Here is an 18,297-nt window from a genome sequence, read left to right on the forward strand (position 1 = left end):
GGCCAGCTGGATCCAAAAAAACAGCAAAATATCTGCTGGGTCACAAGTCTTTTGGACTCAGCACTTAAACCCTTTTTTCAGAGTACATATCCACAGAGAATCTAAGAAGTTATATGTTAGGGAGCTGGTACAGTCATCACTGTCTTGGCTTTTAATTTGGTCTCAGCATCAACAATGCCATATTCCCATGCATGGGAAGAAACCAGAGTGTCCCAGTGTTTCTGAGCATCCTTCTCCTCCCCACCCCCACATCTACAATTATACAGAGAAAAATTGATGGATAAACACAAAAAATGAGATTTCGTTTCAACGAATATCATTTTTATTTGTGTAAGTTGAAACAGGTATCATTATCGGTTTTGTGTTTACAACTCTATCTATGGACCCAGGCATCCTTGTCACTGCTGAATAAATATGATCTAAAATTCCAGACAGATAAGAGTTGTGGCTGACTGGGACAGGAAGACAAAAGATCTGTGCAAAGGCCCTGAGATGAGAGCTTGACAGGCGTGTCTGAGGAACAGCAAAGAGGCCAACGTGATTGGAGTGGAGGGAAGAAGGAAGAGCACAAGTCACATGAGGGTGGCCTGATGAGACAGAATCATGCAGACAACAGACATTAGCTTTCACACTGAGTGAAATTGGAAGTCATCAGATGGTGCTGAGCAGAAGTGATATAATCCAACTTACATTTTCATTAAGACCACTGGGGCTGTAGTATTGAAATAGATTCTAAGGGATCAAAGATTGAAGTAGGATGATAAAATAGGAGGGTATTGCAAACTTCCTGGCAAAAGATGATAGTGGCTTCCACCAGTGTGGTGGTAGTAAAAGTGGTTGGAGTCTGGATACTTTTTAAAAGTAGAGCCATGGGACTTGCCAGCAGATTGGATACAAGAGAAAGGAGTCAGGAATTACTCGGTGGTTTGGGGTCTGCACCAACTATAGAGTTGCTATTAACTTAAATGGAGAACAAACTTGCTCTGTGGAACAAGTTTGTGGGAGGAAATTGAGTTTGATTTGGACACATTTCAGTTTATGATACCTCTTACACATCCACAGAGAGATGATGAACAGGTCACTTAATATACCAATTCTGGATTTTTGGAGATGGTCCAATGTGGGGATATAAATTTCAGAATCATCATCCGTGATGATTAACATTGGCAACTTGACTGGATCATGCAGTGTCAAGATATTTGGTCAAACATTTTTCTGTGTGTATTTATGAAGGTGTCTCTGCCTAAGATTAACATTTGTATTAACAGACGGAGTAAAGCAGATTGCCCTCCCTAATGTGGGTGGGCCTCATATGTTCAGTTCATGGTTTAGATACAACAAAAGGCTGGAAAAGAGAGGATTCGGTGCCTTCACACTGAAATATTGACTTTTTCCAACCTTTGGCCACAAACTGCAACATAGGCTGTTCCTGGGTCTGGAGCCTGGAGATTTTAGACAGAAACTACACTATTGACTTTCTGGGTCACATATACATGTATGTAGCCAGATAAAGCCATGAAACAGTGTGAGATTATCATGAAAGCTGGTACAGACAGAAAAGAGTTAAAAACACTGAGTCCGAGCCACTCTAATTTTAAGAATTTGGGGAAATAAGCAAAATAAGAAAAGAATATTAAAAAGTAGAGGCCAGTAAATGGAGGAGAACCTGGAAAACTCAAAAGCCAAGTGAAGAAAGTGTTTCAAGAAATAGGAAATAACCAAACTGATGATGAGTTGAGAAAAAAAAGGACTGAAAATTGATCACTGGATTGGACCATACTTTATTTACAATTTTTATATCCATGCTCATAAGTGAGATATGGCCCTCATTTCTTCTGCTACCCTTGTGTTTTGGTTATAGAGTTATGTTAGCCTTCTAAAATGAGGTGTGGCTTTGCATTTTCTTCTAGACTTTAGAAAAGATTTACACAATAAGGGAAACACTGTTAAGTAAAGAACTGGTAGTACTAGGAAGTAAAAAATCTAGACCCACTGCCTTTCTAATCCTTTCTGTGGATCCTTTTTGATAACTACTCCAATTTCTTATATTTCCTCTCATCTTTTGGTACAATTTTGATAATTTATATTTTCCTAGAAATTTACTCACCAAGGTACTGAAGAGTATTGGTATAAAGTTTCTATGGTATCTCCCTGGCTGAGTAGACCATCCTAAGCAACAATGCCTGAAGAGAAGCATAAACCATTGGAAATTAGCTGGCTATCTCTGCCACATTCTTGTTTCTATGTCTTGTTGATTTATTCGGTTTCACTATCACTACTTCAACAACAGACAACTCTGGCCCCTTTACATGGCACAATTCATTTCTTTATGCTCCACCCTCTTGTCCTCCTAATCCTTGCAGGAATCCTAGTCTTCTGTTTTGTGTTTGGCATTTTCTGTTCCATCTGCTCCTCTCCAGAATGGAATGCTGCCAGCAAACCTTTACCTGTAAGTTAGCAGACCAGCTACTTCTCCTAATGATGAGAGCATTCTGTCTGTTAGCCTAATCCTTGGAAGAGATCCTTGGGAATCAGAAACGTCCAGTAGGTATTGGCTTTGCCATTTGTCTCTGAGCTCAAGTAAAATCTTTTAGACAACCAGCTTGACTCTGCTTATTAATCTGCTAAATCCCAAACACACTGCATGCGCTAGCCCATCAGGACCTGCCCAGGATTTCCTTTTCTTGAAATTAACATCTTTAAAATGAAACACTAACTTTGTTCCCTCAATTATAGTCATCTCCTCTTCAAGACCCAGAAGCCATTCCTAACTTGCATTGACACAGCATTCGCAGAGCAGAAGTCAGGTGAGCAAGGGGGTGAGAAGTTAGGCTTCGGAGTCCAGTAAATAAGGGTTTGAGCCATAAGGCTGCAATCCCTTATTAGCTATGTGACCTTGGCCAGGTTACTTTACCTCCCAAGGCCTCAGTTTTCTTAAGCACAAGTACAAAATGAAGGTACCTGTCTCAGAAAACCACTGCATAAATTTAATGACAAAATACAGATTACCTGGCTTACATTAGGCACTCAATCACAATCTGTCAAATGAGTAAACAAATTCTTTTCTTTCAAACCCTAGAAGTGCCCTCATGAAGTCATTTCTCATTCTACATTAGGTTTTCTAATTAATTTCTCCTTGCCTTGTAACTCTGTACACTGATACATATGAGCACTGCAGTGAATGAACATTATTCACCACCTGCTTCCCTATTGTTTTACCCTCTAACATACAGGGCTTATCATTTTATTTGCCTCCTGACAATGTCATCTATCAGTCTCTACAGTTTATTTTGCTACATGTTTTCATAGCCCTTTAATTTCATTTTAAATCCTTTTTGAAAGACCACTTACAATAACATATGTGATTTCCCAATAAAAAGCCAATTCCTACTCATCTAGAATCCAAAAACCAGAAAGCATGTTTATTGCTTTTTTCCATGGCAACATAAATGAGAACTGAAAATGCATTGGACACCCTAAGGCAGAGAAAACACTAAATGGTTTTTGAATCTCAAAAAAGATTAAATTTCACCAGAATAGTTCTATCATTATATATGATTAATCATATATCTATCTTTACTGTATCAATAATTCATGCTCTATTATAGGTTACTGTTTTGTGCTTACTGTATTATGTTTATACAATAACCTAAACATTATGATTTTAAGAACATATACGTTTTCACTTAACTAAAATTTTAACTATTCCCCTGCCACAATGAAGAATTGTAATATTTAAATAAGCTACAAGTTCCAAGATAAAAAAAAAAAATGTAAGTATTTTTATGGGAATAAGCTCTGAAGTCTACATTAAGATAGTCAATAGAGTAAAAATGAAAAGACATCTTTCCTATCCAAAAATAATATCCAAAAGCACACATTATTAAAGGTTAATCTAATATTATCGGGTTTGAGAAAAATTAAAAATGTTCCATTTCTCCACCTTATAAATTATCAACACATGTTTCAAAGTCCACTCAATATAAAACCAAAGTATATATTTATTGTTTAGATAGAGACTTTCAAGGGGAATATCAGTGAAAAGAGATTTTAAAAAGTGAGGAAAAGAAGAAATGGTCATACAGAGCAAAACAGAACAATAGATACATAAAGAGGTCCAGAAATAGCCATATAGCAAATTGGGGAGGGGCGGGGGGAAACATGCACAAAGTCAAAGAGAGCACCATGGGCTGAAAGGAGCACACTGAGAGTTACACAAGCCATGTGGAGAAAATTGAGTAATACTTCCATGCAAAAGTTCTACCTTGGGCTCTTTCATGATATATCAACTATGGCTATTCTGCAACTATAAGCAAAATGACATGTTGCTTTTTGTTTACACAGTACCAGCAAGTGCATATGTTCACTCACGGACTATTAGTTGAACGCCTACTATATGCTATGCCTGTTAGAAATGTTGCAGATTTATCAGTGAATAAGAAAGACAAAAACCTCTCTCCTGATGATGCTTACAAATGGAACTGAGCTCATTGTTTACAGAATGTAGGTTTCTTTTCTCCACTGTGGGGTAATATTTTAATTTAATTGCCATGGTCCATCATTTAACTTTGATTTTTGGTGTCTAATAATGTTTTAAAAAGTTGCAACCCCAAACACATTTCTCACTACAATCTTTTTTTTTAAAGATTTTTAATTTTTTTTTTTTGCTTTATTTATTTTTGAGAGAGAGAGAGACCGATCACAAGCAAGGGAGAGGCAGAGAGAGAGGGAGACACAAGATCTGAAGCAGGCTACAGGCTCTGAGTTGTCAGCACAGAGCCCAATGCAGGGCTTGAATTCATGAACATGAGATCATGACCTGAGCAAAGTGAGACCCTTAACTGACTGAACCACCCAGGTGCCCCTTAAGATTTTATTTTTATTTTTAAGTAATCTCTACCAACCCAACATGAGACTGAACTCACAACCCCAAGATCAAGAGTCACATGCTCCACTGCCTGGGCCAGCCAAGCACCTCTCACTACAATCCTACTGAGTCCAGGAAAAGCTAGAATGTTCAATATTACATCCTGTGTCCTGGTTCACTATTGTACCACTCTCCAAACTTTTTTATTGACTGTGCAATCATTTATATTTTTGGAGTAGTAGCCCTCATATTTATATATTTATAAATTATATAGATAAGCTGTATACCAATCTGTTATATACATTGTAAAATAAGCCTCAAGCAGAAATAAAATTGACATTAAAATTTACAGGAAGTAGATTTTCCTCCACATCCCCACAGCTCATCTGTACTCTCAGGGGTATACAAACCTCTACATGAAAGACCACTGCACTTAGGTTAGTTTTTCACACTTTCAAATTTTGACAAATTTATTATAATTCTTTATCCATTTTGACAAATATTTCCTGTGACAAAAGGGGATGTAATCTAATTTGGTAAGTCACAGCAAGCTGCAGTGTTGGCTTGATTCCCACAATTTGCTGCTTTCTTCCTTTGCCTCAGTGGGTGATAAACATTTCAGCTCTGGGCACACTGAAAAATTAATATAAATTCTGATTGAAGGTATTTGTGAAACATATATCAAAAGATTGAATAACTTCTTAATAAACACTTAAGCACAGTTTACTAAATATTACTTTACCCTTCCACAGAATCAAAAGGCATTTCTGGGTCTCTCAATGTTAGACCTGATATGCATGTGCATATATGCACATGTACACATCAAGAACTTTCTTATCAAGAACAAAAATATTACCTGGGATTGGAATAGCTACTTCTATTCTTTTCTTAACACTGCCATTTATATTTTCTTAGTACATTTTTTAAAATAATATAACATAGCAGATACTATTATCCCCATTTTACAAACAAAGAAACCCATCCCCAAAATGGAAGTAATTTTACTAAGATAATGCAGCAAGTTAACAATTGCAAGAAGATTCTAACAACAATCGCCTAACACTAGCTCAGTGTGTTTTTCTGACACCAAACTGCTGCAATACTTTGGCTCTTAAAATCTGCTTCTTTTACTACAACACACAACTTCACAAATCTTTTCCTTCACAAAGTATCATTCCCCATGTTATTCCCCATAAGAAAATGTAAAGTTTGTTTTAAGACACTTAAAATATTTTGCTGATTTAAAGGCGAGGGGGAGAAGTATCCTTTTCTCAACAAAATCATATAGCATGGGATTTCCACTGTTTAAAGTACAAAACTCACTGGCCACGCACCATTTGAGGACACAGTGACCTCTTATAAAGCAAAGCTGGAACATTAAAAAGGGGCTCTTTTGAATTCTGTTGTTTTACTTTGAAATAAAGGAACCCAAATACTTCTTACACAATGGTCCCTATATGTAGTTTAATTAATTGCTTTTCAAATCTAAGAACCACAATCAGGTCTTATTTTCCAGTAGGATCAGGAAGTACCTAGGAGGACAGTGTGACAGAAATGATGGTAAGCAAAACCGCATCTGAAAATTCATGAAACACATCACGCAAAAGTTCACTTCAGCTAGCTACCAGTAAGATGCTTATGTTAATCTCCCATAATTCCTGTGATAAATTACCACAAATTTAGTGGCTTAAACCAACACAAATCTATTATCTTACAGTCTGGAGGTCGGAAGTCTGGAATGGACTTTACTGGGCTAAAATCAAGGTATCAGCATGGCTCTGTTCCTTCTCGAAGCTCTAAGAAAATGTCTCTCGTTGGGGCACCTGGGTGGCTCAGTCGGTCAAGCGTCCAACATCGGCTCAGGTCACGATCTCACAGTTCGTGGATTCGAGCCCCGCATTGGGTTCTGTGCTGACAGCTCAGAGCCTAGAGCCTGTTTCAGATTCTGTGTCTCCCTCTCTCTCTCTGCCTCTCCCTGGCTCATGCTCTGTCTCTCTCTGTCTCAAAAATAAATTAAAAAAAAAATTAAAGGAGAAAATCTCTCTCCTTGTGTATTCCAGCCTTTATAGGCTAAGGCATCCCTTGGCTCATGGTCCCTTGCCTTCAAAACCAGCAATCATATCATTTCAACCTCTCCTTTGAGAGATATAATTCAGGATAATTTCCCACCTCAAGGTCCTTCAGGTGCACATCTGCAAAGTCACTGTTCCATGTAAGGGAACAGTCACAGGCTCCTGGGATTAGGATGTGAACATCTTTGGGCCATTATTCTGCCTGTCAAAATGCTCACAGATAATAGTAACCTTAAATAGAAAGTACTCTGAGGTTCACAGTTTAGTGTCATGGAAAATTTAGGGGGCTTAGAGACAAGGAGACAAGTGGAGCTAGATTGGTATTTGGATCCTGGAATCAAGCATCTGAGCAATCTTACTTAATGTTGAGCAAACTCAATTTCCTTATCTGTAAAGTTGCTGTAGTATCTACATCTGAGGGTTATTAAGGAATTAGATGAAAATAAATAATGTGAATACACAGACAACTAAGGCTAGTAAACAAATGAGGAAGATGTTAAATGAACAGTAATTTACCTTACCTTCCATATTTATAGAGTTTTTTTTATGTTTTTTTTTTTGTTTTTTTTTTTTTCTGAGAGAGAGAGGGAGACAGAATGAGCAGGGGAGAGTAAGAGATAGAGGGAGACACAGAACCCGAAGCAGGCTCCAGTCTCTGAGCTAGCTGTCAGCACAGAGCCCGACACGGGGCTCGAACCCACGAACTGTGAGATCATGACCTGAGCTGAAGTCGGACATTCAACTGACTAAGCCACCCAGGCGCCCCTTACATTCCATGTTTAGACTTTGCAGCATGAATAAAAATGATCATTTCCTTAGTAAGGAATAGATTCTTTTTCTACCCAGTCCTTGTATTATGAATTCTTTTCCACAAAGTTTCATATAATTTTATTTTAATATTTATATGTTAAAAGTTAGTTTGCAATAATCCTGATGCTTAATTATAATTCAATAAAAGACTGCTCCATACATTCATATAAAATATATTTATACACATATATACTTTGCATACTTCAGTAAATTGGAGTTTTAAAACAGTTTATAGAGTTTTTAAAGTTTATAGCGAAGAAATTCAACATTTTTATAATTCAAGAATTTCTTTGCCCTTTTAAAATATTTTTTCATTCATTATTTAAAAAGGCACAAATTTCTTCTTATTATAGTTTTGAAGTTTGCTCCTACTATACATATATTTTGTGGTAAGTAATTAATAATTGTCATCACTATTAGAAAGCTTGTCCTATTCCAACCATTAGGACACAATTCACTGTTTTGTTTTTTTTTTTCTGGGTGATTTATCACCGAGCTTCCTGAAACTGGCTTTTGCCTAGAATATGAAGATATGGTTCATATTATTTTCAACAACTATTTCTTAGAGCACTTAAAGGAAAACATGTCTACCATTCTAAAAACCAGAAATTTTATTATATGGTCTCTAACATCAACATAATGGAAACTAATGTAGATTTGGCTAGACAAGAGATAAACAACCTAGTAATGAACTCATGGGAATATAGGATAAACACACTGTTTCCCAATACTGTCTCTCCTCCCACCCCACCCCTGATATGATAATCCTCCATTAGAAATCTCTCATTTACCAACTAGATGTAGAATCTTGTTATAAGCAGCCTGCAGTATATACCAGGTATAAAAATTAAGGGCAGAAAACACTTCCACACATTCACAAATGTTCGCTTTGCCTTGCTGGAAAATCTTTAGGAAAGAATAGTAATCTTGCTACTCTAAACTTGTAACTTGCTATCCAAAGACTTCATGAAACTAGTGACTACTGTGCTGCTTAGAAAAAGAAAAAGAAAAACAACCCAAACAGTCTAATAAAAGATATAAAGGAAGGAATACCCCTTTTATTCCTGTAGGTTACTTTTACTAAATAAAAAAAAAAATTGCTATTTCCTTCTTTAGGTGGCAAGGTTTGAGGTCATTTGGATTTTTTTCAACTTTAGAGCCAAAACATAACATACAGCAGCATATTAACAGGCCTATTTAAAAAAAAAAATCTTTAATGTTTTATTTGTTTCTGAGAGAGAGAGAGCACGTGAGCAGGGAAAGGTCAGAGAGAGAGGGAGATACAAAATCTGAAACAGGCTCCAGTTCTGAGCCAGCTGTCAGCACAGAGACGTGGGGCTCGAACCCACAAACCGTGAGATCATGACCTGAACCAAAGTCGGATGCTTAACCGACTGAGCCACCCAGGCACCCCTAGGCCTATTTTTAAAAAATAATTTCTTTTGAGAGGGGCAGAAAGAAAGTTCATGCGCACAAGAGGAGGAGGGGCAGAGAGGGAGGGAGAGAGAGAATCCTAAGCAGACTCCGTGCTGTCAGCACAGAGCCCAAGGCAGGGCTCAAACTTACAAATGTGAGATCATGACCTGAGCCAAAATCAAGAGTCTGACACTTAACTGACTGAACCATCCAGGTGCCCCTTAACAGGCAGTTTTTTAAAGGAAGACGTTTTTGTACTTATTCATTCATTCATTCATTCATTCATTTTTGAGAGAGAGAGAGAATCCCAGGAGAGGGAGAGAAAAAGAGAGAGAGAGAGAGGGAGGGAGAGAAAGAGAGAAGTGGGGCTTACCCAAAGTGGGGCTCAAACTCACCCAAAGTGGGGCATGACCTCACCTGATGTGAGGCTTGAACTAATGAGCCATAAGATCATTCATGACCTCAGCCAAAGTCAGATGCTTAACGACTGAGCCACCCAGGCACCCCTGTAGTACCTTCTTCACTCATGCACACACAAAACTGAGGGAAGATGAGGGATAAATTCTTCTACCTCTAAGATAACATGATAACAGATCATCAGAAATAATTCAGGGGAACAAAGTACTTTATAGGACTCATAAAATATTTTGTGATGATTTGAATGATGTTCCTAAACGTTTCAAAAAATATTTGCTGCACCAGGGCTGAGTATTCATCAGGGGGTAGGGGGTTGAAAGAGGGAGAGAGAGAGGGAGATACGTGTGCAAGTCCTGACACACCATCAGCCCTGCTCCACCAACCGTATGGGAACCCACCACAGTCACTTGTGAGGTCACTGCCTTTATTCTTTATTCTGCTGCTGCTATCATTGCTTCTACTACCTTTCATTTATTGATAATCCTCATTGAGCCAAAAGTATGACATGAGGTGCCTTATTTTCCTATGTGCTCACTTTTTTCTGTATTAAAAAAAAATTTTTTTTAGTGTTTTTATTTATTTCTGAGAGAGAGAGAGACAGAGTAAGCAGGGGAGGATCAGAGAGAGAGGGAGACACAGAATCCGAAGCAGGTACAGGCTCTGAGCTAGCTGTCAGCACAGAGCCCAACGTGGGGCTTGAACCCACAAACCATGAGATCATGACCTGAGCCAAAGTCAGACTCTCAACTGACTGAGCCACCCAGACACCCCTCACTTTTTTCTTTAAAAAAAAAAGGAGGGGGGCCCCAAAGCTATTCTCTGCCCAAAGTCTAGGGAAAAAAATCAGTAGCACGTTTGACCATCTCAGTTTATTTTGCCTTCCTCTATATGGGGCTGAACAGACATCCTCATAGGCTGCGGGCTGGAGACACAGAAGCCTATGTGTGAAGCCCTCTGACTGACACCATGATGTCACAAGTACTGGTACCAAAGCTCCTTCGTGAGGAATGCAAATTGCCTCAAAACTCTAATCTCTACATACATTTCTAAGACACTGGGATTAAGGTCAAGATATCCCTTACACACTTTAAAAACCACTCTTAAACATGAAATCATATGATGCTCTGGTGTCAGCATGAAATATAAGCTGTCTTCCTTCCTACTGTATAGCAAGATCTCATTTTACTTCCATCAAATAGGGAATTCAAAGTGGAAAACACAGTCTGTTGGAAACAGTAAGCTAGCATATACAACAACAACAACAACACACACACACACACACACACAATTCTCCTTTTATTAAATATAAACCACAGGAACATTTTACTTGCATTTTTTTAATCTCATGAACACCTTTCCAAATATTTGATTTTACATTTACAACAATTCTGGATTGTAAATTATAGCAGAAGAAATAGCATGACCAGTAAATCCTAAAGACATTAACAGTGAGGAGGACTTTGTGCTTGGAGAGCTTGGAGCATGTTCAAAAGATTAAAGATTTATATCTAGAAGTACAGCTTGGGGAAAAAATAATTTCAAAATAAAAGAAATGATGAAATCTAAAATACAGACAAAACTGGCAAAAATTTCTTTGCTGAGAAGCCTTAAAACAATGTTGCTTTTTAACTGAATTTTGGTTTCAACACCAAAACTCTGCTCACCTCTGCTTGAAAAATAAAAAACCACTACCAATATTTGTAAACCATCAAATCAGCATCTAGTGTATTTCAGACCCTTGGTTTGCACCTCACATTTAAGTGTCTCATTTCACTTCAACTTTAGCCCCATGAAGTGTCAATTCACCTACTTTTACAATTGCAGGAGAAAATAAAACTTAGAGATACTAAGCCACTTGCCCGAGGACATACACAGCCAGAAACTACACAAATAAAGCTGTTATAAACCAGATTGGTCTCCGTCTAAAACTGTACTGCCTCCATAATTAATTCTCACATTAAAATGTGGTGTTTTTAAATTTTTTTCTGTAAAATTTTATTTTTTATTTAAGTTTGTTTACTTATTTTGAGAGAGAGAGAGAGAGAAAGCACAAGTGGGGGAGGGGCAGAGAGGAGACAGAATTCCAAGCAGGCTCCACGCCATCAGCACAGGGCCCAGCGTAGGACTCAAACTCATGAACTGCGAGATCATGACATGAGCCAAGATCAAGAGTTGGATGCTTAATCAACTGAGCCACGCAGGTGTCCTGTGTGAAACTTTTAAAGGTGAAATTATTAGAGGCAACTGGGGCCACCACAAAAACATGTCAAGGGGTGAAGCACACACTAGCCAGGGGCTCAGGCAGCTCCTTTAGCCCTGGTGTACCCTCGGGCCAATGACCCAGACAGAGCTCAGGGCAGGACACTCCTCCATTTGCCAGCGGAGAGATGGGAACAGAACCCACGTGCTGTGGTGGAAAACAACATGATAAAACACGGGCTTTGGAAGGACCAGTCTCAGCTCTGCATTGCTGCTCTACAACCACAGGACTTAAGGACACTTTCCAAACTCTTTCAGTCAATTCTCCCACAGGTAAAGAGGGAACAGCCATCAACTCTGGCTGAGGTCAGAATCAGAGAAGACTGAGTCAGCATCTCACTGGCACAAGAGCAGCCACAAAACAGGATGAACTATCGTGATGTCTTCAGCTTCCGCTCCACCTCCAGGCCTGTCTTAATGCCTCCCCGCCCAGGAAAGACCTCCTAGAACTTATGTGTAAGTGAGGCCTTCCTCTTCCAAGAAGCTTTGCAGATAACTCCAGACTAATGTTTTCTCCATCTTTCAAAATCGTTTATTCATTAATCCATTCAGCAAAATATTCATTGTGATACTATGCCCAAGGCACTGTGCCAGATCCTATAGGAGAATGAAAAAAATCCAATTTCTTCCCCCAGGCATCTAACTGCCAAATATACACAAGCTATGCAAGTCAGTTACTATCATAAAACTAAGTGGTTATTACTCTTATTGTATAAGGAGCATAGTTTTTTAACCAGGGATTCAAACGTCTACCTTAAGAGCTGTTTTAAGAATCAAATGAAGGACGTTTTCGGTAGATAGTAGCAGTAACCTTGCTACCACTATATTGTTCGGCACTTTCATTTTGCTATTGAAGTTTATGTGCTTTGGCACCTATCAGGCTAGAAGTGGCATCCAGCTAGTGAATTTGGATCAGTCCTTGGTCTGCCAACGCGCTGTGCACATAAAGGTGCCATTTGCTGGATGTTTCAGTCCCACAGAGAACAAAGACCTTTGTATGACTCCATTACCAAGATAAGAACCTACTCCTAGTCAATAGTATCACCAGTGTGAAGCCTAGTAAGTAAATCTGTACAAAAACCAACACCACTACCAGCAACCCAACTGTGCATATATATACTACCCAGACCACAGAATGGGGTTAAACTCTAACTATCTGCAAAAGAGTCGGCGTGTTCATTCTCCAAATGCCCACTGAGCATCAGCCCTGCGTGAGGCACTGTGCCAGACAGAGAAGAACAAAGTGAAAACGATCCTATCACAAAAACGAAAACCATTCCCATCAGAAAAAGTCTCCACCTCATGAGGGAAGACTGTACAAACTACTGGAAAACATGTGGCAAAGCCTAGAATCCATCGTTAGTATACCCAAATGACCGTAAAATGAGTCTTCCCACAATCTTCCCAGAGTAAATGACAACTTCATCCCTCCAGTGCCTTAGGCAAATGCCTTGGAATCAGCCTCACGCCTCTCTCTCACACACTCCGTGGCTAGTCCACCATCAAATCCTCTGGGCTCTCCCTGCAAAGTGCAATCCATAGTCCTCATTGCCTCCAGCCCCACTACACCAGTACGAGTCATCATGTTCTTCCCATCTTATTTTAACAGCCTCCTATTAGGGTCCTTGCTTCCACCCTCACCTCACTACGTAAATTGGAGAATTATCATTTTAAAACACAGGTCAGGTTATGTCATATCTCTATCAAAATTGCCCATGCATTTCCCATCTCACTGAAAGTAAAAGCCAGAACCCTAACGGCAGCCTGCAAGGTGTCCCACGTGATCCGGCCTCACATGTTGCTACTGGCCCTCCCAGCTCACTGCCGTCTAGCCACCACCCTCCTTATTGGCTCAAAAACACCACTAGTACCTCATGCCTCAGGGTTTGGCCTTTGCTGTTCCCTCTGCCTGGAATGCTCTTTGTCAAGCAGTACATGGCTCACGCCTTCACTTTTAAGTGGGGCTTCCCAGACCACTTTGTTAAAAGGAGGCAATTCCCACCACCACTATGACCCCCAATGCCTACTTTACCCTGCTCTATCATCCTCCACACCCTTTAACCCCACGGACACACTCCATACTTTCTTATCTATTTGTTAAGTCAGCCTTGTCCAATTATAATGAAAGTTTCATAAGGGCAAGGGTTTTGCGTTCCATATATTACTGCATCCTCACAATCTACAACAGCGTCTGGCACTTAGTTGTGAGATCTGTATAGGGCTAGGGTATTGGAGGAGAGACTGTAAAGGCACGAGGCAGGAAGTTACAGGACAGGAAGGACATGAGACAGAGTATCAAAGGAAGCCCACAGCCCATATATACACATGATTCCACGAAAGGGTGAGGTTCAGATTATGTGCTCCTACATTATTCTGCTTTGACTTATAAATATGTATGTTTTATCTTTTCTATAAGTTACAACTTTTTTAAAGGACAGAGACAGTGTCTGTGATAGTTAATTTTATGTGTCAAACTAGGTTCCTGGGTGCCCAGATATTTCATTAAACATCTTTAATGAGAGTGTCTGTGAAGGTGTTTTGGGTGAGATTAAATTTGAATCAGTGGACAGAGTGAAGCAGGCGGCCCTTCCCCAGTGAGGGTGGGCCGCATCTGATCACTTCAACAAGGCCTAAATAGAGTAAAAGGCTGAGTGAGAAAGACTTTTTTCTGCCTGACTGTCTCTGAGCTGGGCCACTGGTCTTCTGCCTTCCAACTCGAACTCACACTGGAATTTACACCATCCTCCTGTGACAGTGTCAGTACAATATCCTGCAAACGCAGGTTTCTAACATACTGTGCAGACGATTTCAACGCCTTTTAATGGAAGAGCAAGTCAGACCATCTCCAGACTGCTGCGCGCCGTCTAAAAATACCTACTCTCGTTATTCTTAGAATCACAGCTTATTGTATTAAAGTGGCCTATTCCCAAAAGGGGTATGTCTAATTTTGACAACCTAATTGCTCAATGTTTAAAAAAAAAAAGAATTGAAAGGTCATCTTCCGTGAAAACAATAATACAGTTATGAGAAAGCAATGAAGTGCCTACAACACCTTTTTCTTTCCATTTTTAAAACTTTAATAGATATTAATTATTTTAATGTTTATTTATTTTTGAGAAAGAGAAAAATCACAAGCAGGGGAGGGGCAGAGAGAGAGAAGACACAGAATCTGAAGCAGATTCCAGGCTGCAGGCTGTCAACCCAGAGCCTAACACGGGTCTCGACCTCACAAACTGTAAGATCATGGTCTGAGCCGAAGTTGGACACTTAACCCATTGAGCCACCCAGGCACACCTAGATATTATTTTTTAGACCAGCTTTAGGTTCACTGCAAAAATGAATAGAAGGTACAGAGAGTTCCAAATAACCCCTTTCTGCCCCCGCATGTACAACATCCCCCACTGTATCAACATTCCCCACCAGGGTTGCAAAGTTGATGAGCCAAAAGTGACACATCGTTATCAACCAGAGTCCACAGTTTACTTTAAGGTTTACTCTTAGTGTTGTACATTTTATGATTGTGACAACTGTATAATGACATGTATGTACCAGAAGAGTATCATGCAGAATAGCACTGCTGCTCCCCAAAATGCCTATGCTCCATCTATTTGTCTCTTCCTCCCCATTCAGCCCCCGGCAATCAATGATCTTTCTACTGTCTCCATAGTTTTGCCTCTTCCAAAATGCCAGACAGAATGCCAGAATGCCATTCTTAGATGAAATCATACAGTTATATACCTTTGCAGACTGGATTCTTTCCCTTTGTAACATGTATTCAAGATCTACCCATGTCTTTTCATGGCTTAAGCTCTCATTTCTTTTTATCACTGAATAGTATTCCACTGTAGAGAGGTACCACAATTTATATAATCAGAAATGAAAGAAGAGACATCATAACTGATACCACAAAATATGAAGGTTCAGAAAAGATTATTATGAACAATTGCACATCAACAAATTTGTAACCTAAAGAAATGGACAAATTCCTAAAAACACAACTTACCATTACAGAATCATGAAGAAACAAAGTCTCAACTGATCAATAATGAACAAGGAGCCTGAATCAGTAATTTTGAAACTCCCAAAAAGATAAGCCCAATACCAGATGGTTTCCCTGGTGAATTCTACCAAACATATAAAGAAAAATGAGGCAATCATTACCCTGATACCAAAGGCAAATAAGGACACTACAAAAAAGAAAACTGCAGGCCAATATCCCTCACCAATATAAATGCAAACATCCTCAACAAAATACTAACAAAATTTAGCATCACATTAAAAGGATCATACACCATGATCAAGCAGAATTTATCCCTGAAACATAAGAATGGTTCAACAAATGTAAATTAATAATAGATATACCACATTAATAGAATGAAAGATAAAAATCATACGATCACCTCAATAGATGCATAAAAAGCATTTAACAAAATTCAACAACCTTTCATGATAAAAACTCTCAACTCTTAGAAGAAAACATTGGCAGTAAGTTCCCTGACATCCGATTTGGTGATAAGATTTTGGGTTTGACACCAAAACAGGCAATAAAAATAAGTGAGAATACATTAAAAAAAAAAAAAAAGCTTCAGCACAGCAAAGGAAACTATTAACAAAGTGAAAATGCCTTTTCACTTTTGTTTCACATCTTCCATTCTGTAGAATGAAAGAAAATATTTGCAAATCATATACCTAATAAGGGATTAATGTCCAACCATATAAATAACTAATACAACTCAATAGCAGAAAAACAAATGATCCAGTTAAAAAAGTGGCCAAAGAAACCAATCAGACATTTTCCCAAAAAAATGTCTGGCCAAAAAATATTTCCAAAAATATATTTTCAAAAAAGTAGATGGCCAACAGGTACATGAAAAGGTGCCCAACATCACTGCTCATCAGGGAAATGGGAACCAAAACCACAATGCAATGTTACCCCACCCCTGTTAGGATGGCTCTAACCAAAAAAAAGAAATAGAAGTGTTAATGAGGATATGGAGAAAAGGACCCCTTGTCCATTCCTGGCAGAAATGTAAACTGTACTGCAACTATGGAAAAGAGTATGGATGCTCCCCAAAGAAGAAAAATGGAATATGATCCAGCAATCCCACTTTGGGGTATATATCCAAAATAAGTGAAATTAGGATCTTGAACAGATATCTGAACTCCCGTGTTCACTGCAGTATTATTTACAATAGTCACAACATGGAAACAACCTAAATGCCATTTCATGGATGAATATATAAGGAAAAATGGATATATATGTACACTCACATACGCATATTATTCACCCATGAAAACGAAGGAAATCCTGCCATTTGCAACATGGATGAACTCTGAAGGCATTATGCTAAGTGAAATAAATCAGACAGAGGAAGACAAATACTGTATAATCTCAATTATTTGTATAATCTCAAAAACCAAAATCATAGAAGCAGTAGAATGTTGGTTGCCAGGGACTAAGGATGGTGGAAATGGAGAGATATTGGTAAAAGGATATAAACTTCTGGTTAAAAGGTAAGTTCTGGGAATCTAGTGTACAGCTCAGTCACCAAGTTAACAATACCGTTAACACATATTGCAGATGTGGAAGTTGCTAAGAGAGTAGATCTTAATATTCCCCACCACACCACTTCCCACTGTCCACACAGGTAACTATATGTGTAATGGATGTGTTAACTAACCTTATTGTGGTAACCATTTCACAACACATACGTATCAAATTATCATTTAAACTTATACAATGTTATATGACAATTATATCTCCATAAAGCTAAATAAAAAACAAAAATGAAAATGAAAATGGAATTGTGTGTATGTGTGTACATTGTTATTTTCTGTATCAGCGCTCCTCAGAGTAGGGCTGTCGTCAAACCGATTCTTATACATAAGACACAAGGTAAGAAATCTCTGCCAGAATACAAACGAACTCATTATTTGCTTCCTTAAGAAAGATTTCCTGTGAAAAATGCCAGTTGAACTAACACAGTGTTTCATCATGTAGCTGATTTACATTTGGTAGCAAATCAGCATGGACAGTTAACAAGCATCCCTCAGAATGGCACTGGTCCACCAACCACAAGTAGCACTTATCAATATTTTTGTATGTTACCCCTTAGATTTTGGCTTCCTTTCCCACACTCTAATGAAATCAACTTCTTAAAGGACAGTGAATTTTTCTGCATCCTCCTTGGCCTTCTACAGAATGTATTAATCCTTGAATTCTTTTCTTTTCTGGCTTTGATTAAAATGTACATGCGGATTATCTTTATATATCTTTGGTTTTTCCTTTTTTGTCCCATAGGCCATCTGCTCATTCTCTTTCTGCCACTTGAATAAAGGCATCCTTTAGGTCCTAACTACAGATATATTTTTTTCTCCTCTTTTCCCTCCTGCTATGTAATCTCCTATATCCCAGAGGTCTCAAACTTCACCTCTTATTGTTTTCTGTATCCCTCT

General features: G+C 38.6%; 1 protein-coding gene across 1 annotated transcript in view; it reads right to left on the bottom strand.

Moving 5' to 3' along the window:
• Window positions 1-18,297, bottom strand: part of LOC144240388 (kelch-like protein 32) — a gene marked incomplete at its 3' end in the record, with an annotated part of 90,498 nt that overhangs the window by 12,421 nt on the left and 59,780 nt on the right. The gene's annotated exons all lie outside the window — the stretch shown is intronic.

This window comes from Crocuta crocuta, unplaced genomic scaffold, assembly GCF_008692635.1.
Source record: "Crocuta crocuta isolate KB4526 unplaced genomic scaffold, BGI_CrCroc_1.0 scaffold247, whole genome shotgun sequence".
Taxonomy (NCBI): domain Eukaryota; kingdom Metazoa; phylum Chordata; class Mammalia; order Carnivora; family Hyaenidae; genus Crocuta; species Crocuta crocuta.